This window comes from Pongo abelii, chromosome 12 (genome assembly GCF_028885655.2).
Source record: "Pongo abelii isolate AG06213 chromosome 12, NHGRI_mPonAbe1-v2.0_pri, whole genome shotgun sequence".
Taxonomy (NCBI): Eukaryota; Metazoa; Chordata; class Mammalia; order Primates; family Hominidae; genus Pongo; species Pongo abelii.
In genome coordinates, this window is record NC_071997.2 from 130,620,034 (window position 1) to 130,636,809 (window position 16,776).

Consider the following 16,776-nt stretch of genomic DNA (forward strand, 5'->3'; position numbering starts at 1 on the left):
TTTATACTTTGTGAATGTGTTACACTTAAGAAGTGTAACTTTTTAAATAAACCCTTTTACTAATTTAATTTTAGAGAAAGAAACTTGTACTCATGGGAGGAGGAAAATGTCTAGCTTCAGTTGGAAACAGCAAAGAACCTAAAAAGATTAAAAATAAAATCAAATAAAGAATATCACAAGTCAATAAATAGCTTACAGCAACAGCAGAGAAAGAGGAGTATGAGGAGTATGGTTTTGAGGGAAATGGTGGTCATCACCTGGCTTGGTGTGTACGTTGCCTAGAGAATGAGGGAGGCATCAGCTGAGCACCTGTGCTATGTCAGGCTCTTGCTTAGCACATTGCATTGGATGGTTCCCTTAATGCCCACAAAAGCCCCAGGAAAGATTATCTGCCCCATATTACAGACGAGGAAACTAATGATTCCTACTTGACCAAGGGGTTGCAATATAAAGCAGCAGAGCCAAGATGCAAATCTTCATCCCATTTTTCAAAGGAACACTCCATCCTTAACCACATCTTTTCCTTTCAGGAGGTTTTGTTGTTTACAAATATACCTGTATTTATTTTTCTGTATTTATTTATTTATTTTGAGACAGGGTCTCACTCTGTTGTCCAGGCCTCAACTTCCAGGGCTCAAGTGATCCTCCAACCTCAGCTTCCTGAGTAGCTGGGACTGCCAGCATGCGCCACCACACCCAGATAATTTTTGTATTTTTAGTAGAGATGGGGTTTTGCCATATTACCCAGGCTGGTCTCGAATTCCTGGCCTCAAGAGATGCTCTCACCTGGCCTCCCAAAATGCTGGGATTACAGACGTGAGCCACTGCACTCAGCCTCTCTGTATTTCTCTACTGCACAAAACTCTTCTCCTTTGGGATGACAGAGAAGATGTATTGATTAATCATACTATTTTCAACTTTAGTTTAATATACTTCCATAAAAAGTAGACAACTCCTAGGTACACAATTCAAGAAATAATATCCAAGTTATTACACTCACTAAACTACCACCAAGATCAAGAAATAGAACATTATTAATACACCAAAATTTCCCATATTGTCTCGTTTCTCTTCTCTTAGAAAGTACCCACTATTCTGACTTCTAAAATCATAGATGATATTTCTTTTTAAAATTGTAGGTATATATAGAATAATACAGTATGAATTCTTTTCTTTTTGTTTGGCTGAATTTGCTAAAAATTTTGTTTGTAAGATTTATCCATGATGCTACGTATATCCACCAGACAGTCCTCTGTTGTGTAAATATGCCACAATTTATGTTTCTGCTCGATTTTGGAAGGACGTTGCATAAAATGTTTGGGCTTAATACATTTAGCCCTCCTATGAGCATTCTATGTTTTTTGTTTTATAAACTCACTTCCCTATTTCTGTTGGGAAGTAAAATTGCTGAATATGTACATGCACAGTTTAAAGTAGAGACTGCTAATTTTCCAAAGAGTTTTCAAATTACACCAATGTAATGGTAGTTTATTTGCTGTATAGTTTTTTATTATATAATATTCCATGGATATATTAGGTTGGTGCAAAAGTAATTGTGTTTTTTGCCATTACCTAATATCTATGCATTCTACTTTTCATGTTTTTTGTGCCCATGTACAATCATTTCATAGAAACACACACATACACAAACACACATCCACATACAGAAATTTAATAGCTCACACCAACAGTATTCTAGAAAAGCTGTACATCCATCTGTGTATGAGAGTGTCCAATGGTCCCTTATCTTACAAACCGTCTTGGAGACAATTTATGTTCAATTCATTGTCACAGATCCTCAACAATTGTCTTAGATGCAGCGTATTGTTGTGGTTACCATGATAGACTTTGGGCCTAGGGTACTTGAGTTGAATTCAGGTTTTGCCACTTACCATAGGATCCAGTAACCTCATGATGGAGTATATATTCCCCAAAAATGAAATCAGTATGCAAATAAATACTGAATACCAAATACTGAATACTATAGTACTGCAGCACTATTCACAACTGTCAAGATACGGAATCAACTGACATGCCCATGAACGGATGAGTGAATAAAGAAAATGTAGCATAGAAGAGAATGAAATCCTCTCCTTCACAGCAGCATGGATGACCCTGGAGGACATTATGTAGAGTGAAATAAGCCAGGACCAGAAAGATAAACACTGTATGTTCTCACTCATATGTGGAATCACTTAGTTTTTTAGCACTTCCTTCTCAGTTTCTCCATATGAAAAATGGAAATGATGATAATAAAAACACCTCATAGAATTACTAGATCGATAAAAGAATTAATACCTGTAAGACATTTAGAATACTACTTGGCATGTTATAAATTATATGTTAAATATGAAGTTAAATTTTCTATCATTCTGATATGTGTCTCTATATAAATATAGTGGACATTATAAAGATGCATAATAAATGCTCACTTAATATGATTATACTGCTTTTTCTTAATTTATCAAGTTCAGTCATTATCTACAAAATGTATTTTATAATAGATAAAGATGTAGCAGTTTTACATCCCATGTATCTCTGCCAGCATGGTTATGTCATAATCTTTGTTTAAATTAATAAACATTAATTACATAATGTATTCATTTTTCTAGGGATATTTGCTCTAGCAAAGTACCACAAACTGCAGTGCTCCAAGCAACAGAAATGTATTAACTCATAATTCTGGGGGCTACAGTTCCAAAATCAAGGCATCAGCAGGGCTATGTGCTGTCTGAGATCTCCTCCCACACACTGGTGGATTACTGGCAATCCTTGGCATTTCTTGGCTTGCAGCTTTGTAACTCCAATTATTGTGTTCGTCATCACATAGTGTTCTCTCTGTGTCTCTCTTTTCACCCATTTTTGTAAAGACACTCATCACATTGGATTAGGACCCATCCTCACGACCTTATCTTCACATGATTACAGCTCTAAAGACCCTATTTCCAAATATGGTCACATTCTGATGTATTTTCAAGGTTAGGATTTTAACATATCTTTTGTGAGGACATAATTCAACTCATGACACTGTATTATGTAAATATTATTCATGGCAATAGCAGTAGAAATCTATGCCTATATCACTCTACCTATTTAAAGAAAAAAATTTTCCGATGATCCATCAGTTATGCAGTACTTTAAATCACTTTACTCCAAATAATCCATTACAGCAAATAATTGGTCACTTCATGTCCTGAATACTTCCTTTCCAAGCTTTATATTCTTTTCCAATTTTTACCTTTTTTTTGTCTAGACCTACCATATAGCTGTCATGCAGAAACTTAGTTCATAATTCTTTTGTGTTAATGTTTCCTGTTTTCTGTATCTTACTTTTTCATGACTTACTTTCACCTTTCATTGAAATATATTCTTCCTTATGTTACTAAGAAAGAAGACATGATGGTCAAATTTTCTGAATCCTTAAATTTTTGGAAATTCTCTTATTATTCTATTTCCACAGTCATTGTACAGCTTAGCTAGGTATAAAATTGCAAATATTTTTTTCTTCAAAATTCGAAGGTAAGGCTATGTTTATTATCTAGCATAATATATCTTCCTCAAAAAGGCCAATGTCTTTCTAATTCTTGATCTCTTGGATGGAAGTGATTGCTTTCCTCTCTGTATCTATGGTAGTCTTTTAAAAGTTAATCCTCTTACACTGTTCCCATTCATAGACATAGGTATTTAATATATATTTAATTTGACTTTCTATATTCCTAATTTTAATGTTTTTTCTTGTCTTCCGGTTGTTTCTTTTCATAGCAAACTGCTCTTATTTTATAGATACAATTTATTTTCTTAGTATTCTAAGATTTAGAAGCTTAAAATTTTTCTTTTCCTTAATGCATTATCTCTGTTTGCTTCATACCCAGTCATTGCACTTGTCTTAACTGCATTTTGTGTGTGTGTGTTGAAAACTGATTGCAAGTGTAAAGACATATCTGACTGTTTAGATTTGCACATAGTGTAGTGACAAGCTGATTAGGAGCTCTGAATGTGTGGGTAAGACTTGTTCATTGCTTAGCATCATTGCAGATTGATCAGCCTGGAAGGCAAGCATTTCCTTTTAGGACTCTGAATGTACTTGGGTAAAATCGGGACTATTTAGTTTCTCCAGAGAATAACTATCTAATCTCTTGTTTGGATATTATGTCTGGGGATATATGTTCTAGGAGTTGAATTGCTAATTCTTTTAGGGGCTGTCTTTAAAATCATATTTAAAAGACCACCATTTTCTCAGCCCCACATTTTACTTCCTTTTACTATAAAATAAGCCTACATTCAATTTTCTAGCTGTGTGCATGGGGATTACATGGAGGCTGATTAGTATTATTCTGAATACACACAGTCAGGAAAATGTGGCATCTCCATTCACAGATGTGCAGTTGGTGCACCTGTTTCCATCTCTACACATCATCTCCTCACTTCACTGATACCAATACCAACAATTTCTGAGATTTTTCACATGATTTGCTTGGCAAGTCAGTTTTCTCCTCTTTGATATCAGTCTATACAGACATTTTATTTGTAGCTTCATCCTCCCTGCTTAAAAAAATATGACTTCTCCATCCATATTTTTTATCATTTTGGTTGCTATGGATTTAGGTAATTTTTAAAAAAATTCCCCAGTATTATAGAAAGAAAAATATGTAAATACATGTGGTCAATCTGTCATCATTGACCAGAAGACAATTTAGGGTTTTAATCCTGATGTTCCTTAAGAATTTTCTGTATATGATTTAACATGACTGGAATGTATTTTAGTGAATGGTGTGAGGGAAGGACTTACATATTGTTCAATAACTCCAATTTTACCAGCAGCAATTATTGAACAATGCTTTTCTTTTCCAAAGATATGTGAGGCTTCTCTTAAGTTCTTAAAACACATGTTGAGTTCTGTTACAGAGCTTTCTCTGTTTCTTTTTTAATAGCATTGTTTTCTTTGATATTAAAAATTATACTTATTCATTTTAGAAAATTTGCAAAATATATAGAAGTACAACATGAATATACAAACTACCCTCTCCCCACCATACTGTTTATTTCTTCAAGTATTATAAAGCATATGTGCATAATTTAAGCTTAAAATAGGAGCTTCTTTATGTTATTAGGCAACCTTCTTCAGTCACTTAACATTATGTAGTAAACAGTTTCTCATTGCATTAATTTTTTGTAGTGTGATTTGTAATTGCTTAAGAGTATTTAATCTTATAGATATGTCATAATTTATTTCTTTATATAGTTTGCCAGCACTGGATATTATGCAAATTTTAAGCTGTCTATTTCCAGTTCTAAACCCATTCCTCCTCTTAGTTTGTGGTTCTTGGATACTTGTGAAATAACTTTTATCCCTCTCTGTTTACTAGGAAAGAAAAACAATATATTGTTAACAACAATATATTGTTGTTGTTTTTTTCCTAAGATCTAGAATCTTTCTAACTAACTGAACAGTACATTCTATGCCAGAGAAATACTGATTTGATTTTGGAGCTGTATACAATTTCTACCAGCATCTTTTAAGCAGTGTTACTATGGTTCCCCTTGCTATTTGTAGAACCTGAGCCACAATCTCTGGCCTTTGGCCTTTGCAACGGCTGTTTTCTCCACCAGCACACTGCCCCTCCAGACACCCTCACCGTGGGTTCCCACCATCCCCTTCTCCCATCTTTGCTCACACATCACCATCCAGATGATGTCTACCCCAGCCACTCTAACCTCTGGCTCAGTACTCTTAATCAACTTCTGCCCGCTTGACTTGTCTTTTTCCGTAGCAGATTAAATGCATGATATAACTTGTTTATTATACCTATTTATAATTATTGCCTCTCCATACCAGAAGGTGACCTTCATGAGGACAGGTATCTTTATTTCAATCACCGATACCTCTGAGCACCTACAACAGTTCTTGACACAGGACAGATGCTCAATAAATCTGTTTTGAATGAAGGACATACATTCTATTCTTATTCTAACATACAGTTTATTTGTATTCTTTTATTCAGCCAGCACCAACTGGACACCTGGAGCCAGGCCCTACACAGGGGATGAACTGACATGAGTGGCCAACCCTCACTGTCACTGTCAAAGAGCTTCTAGTCAAGTGGGGGTGATACCAGAGGGGTCCAGGGAAGAGGTCAGGGGAGAAGAAGCTTGGTCTGTATGCAAATGCATGTAGCAGGAGTGGCTGAAAATCACAGTTGCTAGAAAGCCCAAGTCATGAAGCCTTTGCTGGCGTAGGGCTGTTGCTGGCGTAGGGCTGTTGCTGGCGTAGGGCTGTTGCTGGCATAGGGCTGTTGACTGGGATGTGGCAGGAGGGGTAGAAGTCACACACCCCAGATCAGGGTGCATCTTCCGAATGGAGTGTGCACTGCTCTGGGTGATAGTTGAGAGTGGTTGAGGGATTTGAAGTTGCATGATTAAACATACATTCTAAAAGGTCACTTTGAGCCTCTGTGAGGATGAATTGGAAAGCAGGCAGACAAGGGACAGGAGAGCACTTTGTAAAGTATCACGGCAGTCAGGGTGAGAAACGATAAGGTGAGAATTCACAGCAGTGCGGATTGAGAGGAGGGAAATAGTTAATAAACAGTTACGCAGTGCAGCGGGCAGGGCTTGATGGTGGAAGGATTAGAAAACAGCTTATAGGAAGAAGGAGAAAAGGTCTAGGACTTACTCTTGGGTTTCTGATATTAGTGACAATTTAGACAGGGGTGTTTATATTTATATGCAGGAGATAAGGTGCAGGACAATACTAGTTAACATTTTAATGTGCTTAATCTTAATACATATAGCATATATCCAGCTGGAGTTTTATTGTAAATAGCTAAGAAGGGAGTCTAAAACGTTAATATAACAAGTTGGAATGAAAATAAACATTTGGGAATTGCAGCCTGTAGATGGTGGTTGAAGCTATGGATAAATAAAATCACATAAGATATATATACACTGTGAGAAAACATGGGAACTCAGAAGAAATTCTGAGGATATCAGGAATTACTTCCCAGGTGGGGGGACGTGAAGAAACATGGAGGAAAACAGACATCCAATGAGAATTAGGACTTCGGAGGAAAAGGACACCAAGAAAGAGGGAAAGAGAAAATCCAAGGAGAAGGACCCCTCTGGAAGGAAGGTGTGACCAGCTACCAGTGGGCTCATTGTCTAACATGGTTTGGATCTGTGTCCCCACCCAAATCTCACATTGAATTGTAATCCCCAGTGTTGGGGGTGGGGCCTAGTGAGAGGTGATTTGATCATGGGGGTAAATTTCCTTCTTGCTGCTCTCATGATAGTGAGTGAGCTCTCATGAGATCTGGTTGTTTAAAAGTGTGCGTAGCAGCTGCCCCTTCTCTCTCTTGCTCCTGCTCCAGCCAGGTAAGATGTGCCTGTTTCCCCTTCTACCATAATTGCAAGTTTCCTGAGGCCTGCAAGCCATGCTTCCCATACAGCCTGTGGAACTGTGAGCCAGTTAAACCCGTTTTCTTTAGAAATTACCCAGTCTCGGGTAGTTCCTTTTAGCAATGAGGGAATGGACTAATACAGCATTATTTAAGTTATCTGTGACTTAGGAAGAGCAAATTTCATGAAGTGTTCTTAATTTAATATTAAGTGACTTGGACATTCTTTAATAACAAGAAAGAGCAAATAGAACAGGAGAATCAGAAAGGAGTTTGTGACCCATTTGGTCACCTTGCCTCTATTAAAGCAAACATTAAATTTCAGCAGCATGAAGTGACCTACCCAAGACCATACAGGTGGAAGGCTCAGCTTCATGTCCTCTGCCTGCCTACCTGCTACTGAGTTTCTCCTTCTGATTAGGATGCTGAGAATACACTACTGCTTCCTGAAATGCATCTCAATTCACTTATTATAATTGTACTTTATCAACAAAACACATCCAGGTTAGAGTAATCATATATGATTGGAAACAATTGTCTTGGTACCAGAGTTCTTCCATGGGATCCTACGGCATCCTGTGGATCAGCCATGCCTCTGGGGCACCTTCCAGTCTGTGATTTGGAGGTCAGCTGCTGAGGCTGCCAGCGGGTGCCAGGGGATGGAAAAGAAGCTGTGTTGTGGTTGCTTCCAGGCATGGCCTAAATCCAGTTTTACGTAAGTTTTAAAAGAAGCTACTTTCCTAATGTTCTTGACAAGCTGGAGAAAACTTCAGCAGCTCTTTCTTTCTGGATCGCTGTCTTAGCAACGATGCCTCTGATGGTGTTAGCACAGTTTCCTGCAGAAGCAATGCTGACCGGGGTGGTGTTTTCTGCTTTCCTTCGCGTGAGGTCCCCACAGCCTCATTCCTTTCAAGACTTGTCCTTCACTTCAATTCACTCATGTATGAGTCCATCACTTTTTTATTTTTTGCTACTTTTTCCATGACTGTGTTCTGCTATTCCATAGGCAACCATTGTCAAGCTGGGTGTCTTGTTGTTTGTTGTTGCTTTTGGTCACTGTGATCCTGGAGATGGCTGAGTACAAACCTGGACCACAAGAGGGAGAGAGGAGTGGCCCTGGCCTCCCTCAGTTAGGAGAAGTATCTGCAGCAAAATATGTAAAAACATTTCCAAAAGTGACTTACATGCCGTGTGTGGCACTGTCGTCCCTGGGTCCCACAGGAGCTGACCCAGCTAGCAGAGCTGTGACCACATCCCCACGTTTGCCGGGAAGGGTGGACTTGAGAGTTGCATCTGGCAGGCTCACTGGAGTCTGGCCTCTGAGCCTCAGTATCAGCCCCACTCTCAACATGAGAAAGAGTGTGGAGGTGCACACTCCGCTGGGGTATTTTAATTCCATTCAGATACTTGTTACCAGATCACCGGCCTCTCTGGAGACCCTTTATTTCCACCCTCTTCTGATAAAAGTCATTGCTTTTTTTACAACACTGATTAAAAAACCTTCTGTAGCTTTCCCTCCTTAACTGATTTTAGCAAAATTATCTTTAAGACTTTCCACATGGCGAGTGGCATTAACAGCACTTTAGTGACAGGTCTAGACCATTATTAACAAAAGCGTAGAAGAACGCAGCACTCATTTGAACAATGCAGAAGGTGTGAGGAATTTCAAATTCAAAATGACAAAACACCCCGCACGCTCCCTCGTGCTCCTGGATTTTTACTGCATGACTAGAATGTCAAAATTCCAGCTTCTTGTCTGAATATTAATTAGTATTTAAGACTCATTATGCTGGTTTTAGTGATTTATTTCATTCTGTAATTAGATATTATAATTAGGTTATCTCTATCAGATTTTCAACTTTCCTTTAGTAAGAAATTGTTCAATAAATACAGATATAAATTTATTAAATTATAACACATCATTTGAACTGGGTTATAAATCTTGTTTTGAAATAATTAAATAATAACCTAGTCATGGCATGGTATTTTTGTTTTTATATGAATACATATTTTCCAGGTGGTCAATGTGTCCTAGTGGTATTTTGGGACCTTTGTTAAGTGACATAACTATCTCATGGTATTAAATTTTGACCTTCAGAATTCAGAGGAAAATTTATGGAATGGTACCATATATGCTATGCTATGTCATTTATGGCATTTCCAAAGAGTGGTTTCTTCCTGTAAGGGAATAACTCCTTACAGAAAACAGCATAAAATACTATATATAATAAACTAGGACAAGGATCAATTATTATTCCTTATTTTTTATTTGTGTTACTGTGCAATGATGGGCACATGTGTGTCTAAACCATTCCAAAAAGCAGGAAACAATAGGAGATACTCAGATAATTGTCCTTTAAGAGAGATTAAATGTGTCTACTTTGCCACAAGTAAAGAAAAATTTCAGAGTTGGTTACATGAATCACAGAATAATATTCAGGAAATGGTGACAGTGATTAGAATTATTTTGGTCTGGCTCCCAGAAGGGCTGATGCACGGTCACGGCCTTCGAATTCCACGCCTGAGCACGTGCTGAGTGTCGCCTCTGCATGACCCTGGCCCTGGCTCTGGAGATGCTGCTCTCTGTGTGGGCCCCAGGGGAACACTGAGAATTTACATTAGCCCTTTAGCATGGCAAGGAAGAGCCATTTAGAGTCAGGAGTGGTTCTTCGAGATTTGGGCCTACTTTCTTGTTAAAGAAATGAATACTGTATTTTCTTAAACATAAATGTGGACATATGGTCTGAAACATGCTCTGAAAATGGGACAGAATATTTGATATCAGGTCTGTCCTAGACAATCTGGGACATATGGGTGCTGTACATAGTGATGATGAATCTGAATTTCGTATTAATTTTCCGAAGCCCACTGGCCAGTCTGTCTTGGGCTGTACGTGTGAGCTCACTTGTCCACACAGACTCCCTGAGGCCTGCTCACTACCTGCCAAGAGCCATCTTGGGCATTGGGAAAAACTGTAAAAAAATGGACAAAACCCCCTGCCCTGTGGACACTAGCCCAGCCTCTTTTTTAAGGCGAAAATATATGAAATTTAATTGTAATTATTACTTTCCCCATCTGATAGAGGCATTTCATGAGTTTTTTTGTGTGTATACTAAAACTTCCAATCTTGATTTGGGCAAGAAGTTACCAGTGAGAGCACAGCTGATGCTCCTTTGCAGCTGAGGAAGGTGGGGAGGAGGGGCAGCAATCCAGCCCCTGAGCCCGAGACGTGGAGCAGCCCTCCGCTATGGAGATGGGCGTGGGACGACCAGGCAGGGAAATACGGCGAGAGAAAAAATGTTCAGTTACGGAGTCAATTACTGGAAATGTGACGCAAGAAAGGGGATGGGTGGGTGGCCTTAAGTCAAAAGGAAGAGCCCAGCTTTCTGAACCAAGGAAACCATCAACGTAGAGCGGACCCCACACGAACACAGTGAGCGCTTTACCGGCAGGGTCTAGGACAGCGTTTGTCCTCATGCCTGGCGAAGAAAGAAAAGCACTGCGAGGCTCAGAGACCTCCTCCCAAGATTGTGGAATTAAAAGGAACAGTGAGACGGACAGGCTCTTTGCGACTTTTGTTGGAATTTGAGACTGAGCCACGTGGGCTCTGCAGATTCGCCTTGGGGAAGGATCACTCTGAGGCCAGAAACACAGAAACATCCTGGGTTGCAGAGTCGTGGTTGACAGAACTTGGTTAATGTTTTTGCTATTTTAAAAGAGGCTTTTTTTTTTTTAATTTAATATGTTTTTCTGACCAAAATTTAATTGATTTTTATATATGGAATTTTATTTCCACAACTTGCTCACCTAACATTTTAATTATTATAAACTAGGAATAGAATTGCTGAGACTTTATATGCGTAAATTCAACCGCAAATAGTAATGTTTTGGATTTTGTTCATATAAATACCTTCTATTTGTTTTTCTTAATTTACTATCCTGGGCTAGAATTTCCAATAAGATGTTAAAAAGACGTGGTGATAAGCAGAAAAAAAAAATCTAATTTCTAATCTAAAATGTAAAGCTTTCAGCCCAGGCGCGGTGGCTCACGCCTGTAATTCCAGCACTTTGAGAATCCGAAGCGGGCAGATCACATGAGGTCAGGAGTTCAAGACCAGCCTGGCCAACATGGTGAAACCCCATCTCTACTAAAAGTACAAAAATTAGCAGGGTGTGGTGGTGTGTGCCTGTAATCTCAGCTACTCAGGAGGCTGAGGTAAAATAATCCCTTGAACCTGGGAGATGGAGGTTGCAGTGAGCTGAGATCGTGCTATTGCACTCCAGCTTGGGTGACAGAGTGAGGACTCCATTTCAAAAAAAAAAAAATCACATTACATTAGATTAAAAAATAAAGCTTTTGTTGATTTACCATTTAGTGTACAAAAACAAATCCCCAGAGAAAGAAATTCAGCTTCCAGCTATACAGCCTCAAACCACTCCCTACTAAGAGAAGGAAAGTCATGCCCATTTGCAGGTAAAAAAAATACCTATTCACCTCAGGCTCTGCAGTTTTACACAAGATATCTGTAATTCAACAAAAAATATGGAGCATAAAAAAGGCCAGGAAAATATTCATTCTGCAAAGAATCAAAACAAGCATCAGAATCATGCACAGAGATGATGCAGGTGCTAGAGTCATCAGACCAGGAATGTAAAATAATTGTGCTTCTGTCTGTAGTCTAAAGGGTAGACAATATGCAAGATCACGTGGTTGAATTTTAGCAGGAAACCAGAAAGATAAGAATCCAGCAAAAATCCTAGACATAAACATGAAAATGCAGTAAGAGCAATGAGGAATGCTTCCTTCCCAGTGGACAGGCTGTAGACTTGAGAGGCTGAGGAAAGAATCAGTGAACTCGGGTATAGGTAAGCAGCAATCTCCCAACCAAAATACAGAGAGAAAGACGTGACCAAGGAGAACAGAACAGCTGAGAACTGCAAGATGCCATCAGAAGGGCTACATATGCATAACTGAAATCCTAGTGTAAGGAGAGAATGATAATGGGACAAAAGATATATTTTCAGAAGGAATGGTTGAAAATTTTCAAAAACGGTTATGGACACCAAACCACAGATTTAGAAGTTAAGAGAACACCATCAAGGTAACTACTAAAAACAAAAATTCCTGAAAACAGTTATAGACAAATTCACAGTCACAATGGAATATTTAATCACACTTTTGTTTCCGTTCTAACTGAACAAGAAAATTTTTTAAGCAGTGTTATAGATTCAATGTTTATGTGCTCCCCCATGTCAAATTTTTATGTTCAAACCCTAACTCCAAGTGGGGCTGTATTTGGAGATGGAGCCTTTAGGAGGTAATTAAGGTTATAATAGGTCTTGAGGGTACTGCTCTCAAGATGGGATTAGTGCCCTCATGAGAAGAAGAAGAGACAGCAGAGCCCTGTCTTCACCATGGGAGGATGACCCAAGAAGACAAGTATCTGCAAGCCAGAAAGTGGGCCGTCTCCAGACACTGGGTCTGCTGGCACCTTGATCTTGGACTTCCAGCCTTCCTCCAGAACTGTTAGAAATGAGTGTCTGTTGTTTAAAATCAGCCAGTCTATGACATTTTGTTGTAGCAGCCTGAGGTAAGACTAGTAGGAATTTAGAAGATTACCACATAGAGCAATTGTAGAATGTGCATGGTTCTTAAGTGCTTGTGGAATGTTCACCAAAACATATGATATGTTGAGCTATTACATGACAGCTCACTCATATTTTATAAAAGTCCTATAGAATGCATATAGTAACTGAATAGAATTAACTTGGGATATATTTTATTACTAATTTTAGCCTATTTATTCCATGCTCTGTAATTCTCCCATGTATCTTATTCACAGATTTTCTAGTTAACCACAAAATCTAGGATACATATGGGCTCCAAAATGGACAAATATTGCTGCCATTAACATAGAGTTTCTAATAAAGTCCCTTTAATCATTAATCACTGAGAGGACCATCTTTCCAGAATACCCATCCACCCCCGCTCCAACAAAAAATTCTCACATCCTATTACTTTATTTGGTGCTGTATATCTTTTGAAATAGGCCGATTTTCATTTAAGGAAGGAGATCGCCTCAATCTTGGTTTGCAGCTTCCTTGATTACATTTCTTCTGGCTCTTAGGAAGCACTGAAGTTACTGTTAACTGAGATCTCTGACTAGTTGCATTGAACTTTGATGAGATTGCTTACATCTGTTGAGCATAAGTTGAGGGCTTGGCCAAATACTGTTGGCCATTGACTGACAGCAGTTGGCAAATATCCAAATGACATTAGAAATTATCTCAAATAGTGCTGAGACACTGACAGTATCCAGACTTTCAGTATATCCTTTGCTCTAGAGGATGCACACAGCAACCCTGAGTTCCTGAGCCCTGCTGGGGGCCTACCTCCATTTACACATCATCCCACATTTTCCTGTCTTTTGTCACATGAGGGAGTCTCTCCCCAGTTGAATATAGTCTGTAATTACATGTCCAACCTCCCCTCAGAGGTAATAAAAGTGAGAACTGTTATGAAAGAGGACCTTGTAAACTCAACCAGCTGCTTCCTCTACACATTCTCCACCGCCCCTAAATGTAAGGTTGGTGTGTTTCCAGCTTACACTGCCTTAGTGAGGTAGCCACCACACCAACCAGTGTCTCTTTGACAATTTGCACCCAAGAGGATGTACACTTTTCCTTGGACAACACCCCAGAATAGCCATTCCATTCTTCTTCTGTTTGTGGGTGCCCTCAGTTTTCTACAGTTTGGACTTTCACCCTCTTTTCTCCAAATTGACATTAATAACCTGGAGCATCCCAACAGCCTTCAGAATAAAGGCTCCTCCAGAACTTGCTTCTCCTTCCCCTGCCTCTCTGTTCTGTCTTCCCTCTACATTAACCAAATTATTATTTCAAATTTCATCTCCAAGTGGAAATGCATTTAATAGTCTCTTAGTCAACCACGGCTTGGCATCTAAGGACATAGCATTGCTTCCTCTGCGGCTTTGCTTTAGAGCCGGCAGCCAGTCCACAGCAGGTGCAAAGCCAGCCTTGATGTCATTCTTCCTCAGCACTTCTAAGATGGAATCACCATGCACACATTCCATCACCTGTCTATGCTGCTTGTTCTCCAAGATGCCTTAATCTGGGTTTGAAGGTCTGTCTCCACCACCCTTGTACAACTTCTGCCAAGATGCTGAATTTTCAGGACAAGAAAGTGTCTTCATCTGTTTTGTATTGCTACAACAGACTACCCACAACTGGGAAATTTATGAAGAAAATAGGTTTATTAGGTTGATGATTCTAAAGGCTGGGAAGTCAAAGAAGCATGGTGCTGCCATCTGCTCAGCCTTTGGTGAGGGCTTCAAGCTGCTTCACAGAGAAGGGGAAGGGGAAGGGGAAGCAGGCACGTATGGGAAGGAACCAAACATGAGAGGCAGCCTTGCTTTCTAACAACCTGCTCTCATGGGGGCTAATCCATTCCTACCGGAACTAACCCAGTCTCTGGAGAAAGACATTAATCTATCTTAATGACTCAATCACCTCTTACAGGCACTATGATTGGTTACATTGAAATTAAATTTCTTTTAAAAAACTATTTAAAAAAACCCTCTGTTTTGTTTATGTTTTTGTTTTAAGATGGAGGGGGGATTCTCACTCCATTGCCCAAGCTGGGGTACAGTGGCATGATCATGGCTCACTGCAGCCTCGACCTCCTGGGCTCAAGTGATCCTCCTGCCTCAGCCTCCTGAGTAGCTGGGAGTACAGGTGCATACCACCACAGCTGGCTATCTTTTAATTTTTTTGCAGAGATGGGGCTTTTCTATGTTGCCCAGGTTGGTATTGAACTTCTGAACTCAAGCAATCCTCCTGCCTCAGCCTCCTAAAACAATTAAAGTTCAAAAAGAGTTTTGACAGGGAAAACCCACATCCAAACCACAGTAGTGCCCCTTACAGGCTGTTTTTCTCATTCAATTGCTTATCTCAACATGAGCAGTGTTGTTTCTGTTGCTGGCTTAGGCCTTCTCAATTAAGCTGTCATAACATTCACAGATTACCCTACCCTCAGCAGAGACTATCTTATTTTTGGTCAAAATCACATGTCCTGAAATTTAGAAGTATTTTATGAAACCTCAACAAATTACCTTCACTTTGATCTTTATAAGTAATCTTCGTTGATTCTCTAACTCCCCAAGCTTTCACCAGGGCAGCTAACACAGAACACAGAGAGAAAGTCCCTACCACAGCCCTGAATTCCTAGGGCACTCCATTTAGGAAGCATGCTCATGAATACATTGGTTGACACAACTTGGTCATGCAATTACATGTTATTACCCAAATCACCCTTACCACTAGGTCTACAATACCCAGAGCATCTTTGGTATTAATCAAGCTCAGTTGACTCTTCTTTAAAGGAGGGAGTGAAGAAAAATTTATCTTTTCAGCCTACTTCTAGTTAAAATAACTATGAGACTAGAAACACTTCTTGTGCGCTAGGTAGCACAATCTGATGTATTATTTATTTATTTATTATTATTATTATTTTGAGACGGAGTCTCGCTCTGTCACCCAGGCTGGAGTGCAGTGGCGACATCTTGGCTCACTGCGAGCTCCGCCTCAGCCTCCCCAGTAGCTGGGACTACTGGTGCCTGCCACCACGCCCGGCTAATTTTTTGTATTTTTAGTGGAGAAGGGGTTTCTCCGTGTTAGCCAGGATGGTCTCAATCTCCTGACCTCGTGATCTGCCCACCTTGGCCTCCCAAAGTGCTGGGATTACAGGTGTGAGCCATCGCTATTTAAATTGTTTTGAGATGGAGTCTTGTTCTGTTGCCCAGGCTGGAGTGCAGCGGTGCGATCCCAGCTCACTGCAACCTCCACTTCCTGGGTTCAAGAGATTCTCCTGCCTCAGCCTCCTGAGTAGCTGGGATTAAAGGTGCCCACCACCACACCCAGTTAATTTTTGTTTTTTTGGTAAAGACAGGATTTCACCATGTTGGCCAGGCTGATCTTGAACCTCTGACCTTAGGTGATCCGCCTGCCTCGGCCTCCCAACGTGTTGGGATCACAGGTGTCAAAGTGTTGGGATCACAGGCATCAAAGTGTTGGGATCACAGGCGTCAGCCACCGCGCCCACCCAATCTGGTGCATAATTAAACAAAAGTCTCTGACTATTGTCTTCTTCTTACCAGCCACTCCTCCTTTTTGCATTCTATTTAACATAAGCCTGGAATCCACAAGGAGAAAAGTGGTTGAGAAGCTAAGAAAGGCACTGCCTCCTAAGAAAGGTTTGGGATGGGAAAAAAACCCACCTTGCTAAGAGCTGTGTTATTATTGACAACATTTGCCTCCATCCCTACACTATAAACTCCTTGAGAGCAGCTTCCCAGATTATACT

At 39.7% G+C, this 16,776-nt stretch overlaps 1 long non-coding RNA gene across 1 annotated transcript; it reads right to left on the minus strand.

Moving 5' to 3' along the window:
* Nucleotides 1–590: 590 nt before the first annotated feature.
* Nucleotides 591–10,655, minus strand: LOC129057607 (uncharacterized). The gene is made up of 3 exons (XR_008522246.1): nt 10,543–10,655; nt 7,941–8,537; nt 591–870 (listed from the first exon to the last, which is right to left on the minus strand). It is a non-coding gene; the product is annotated as an uncharacterized LOC129057607 (long non-coding RNA).
* Between the last annotated feature and the right edge of the window lie 6,121 nt (nt 10,656–16,776).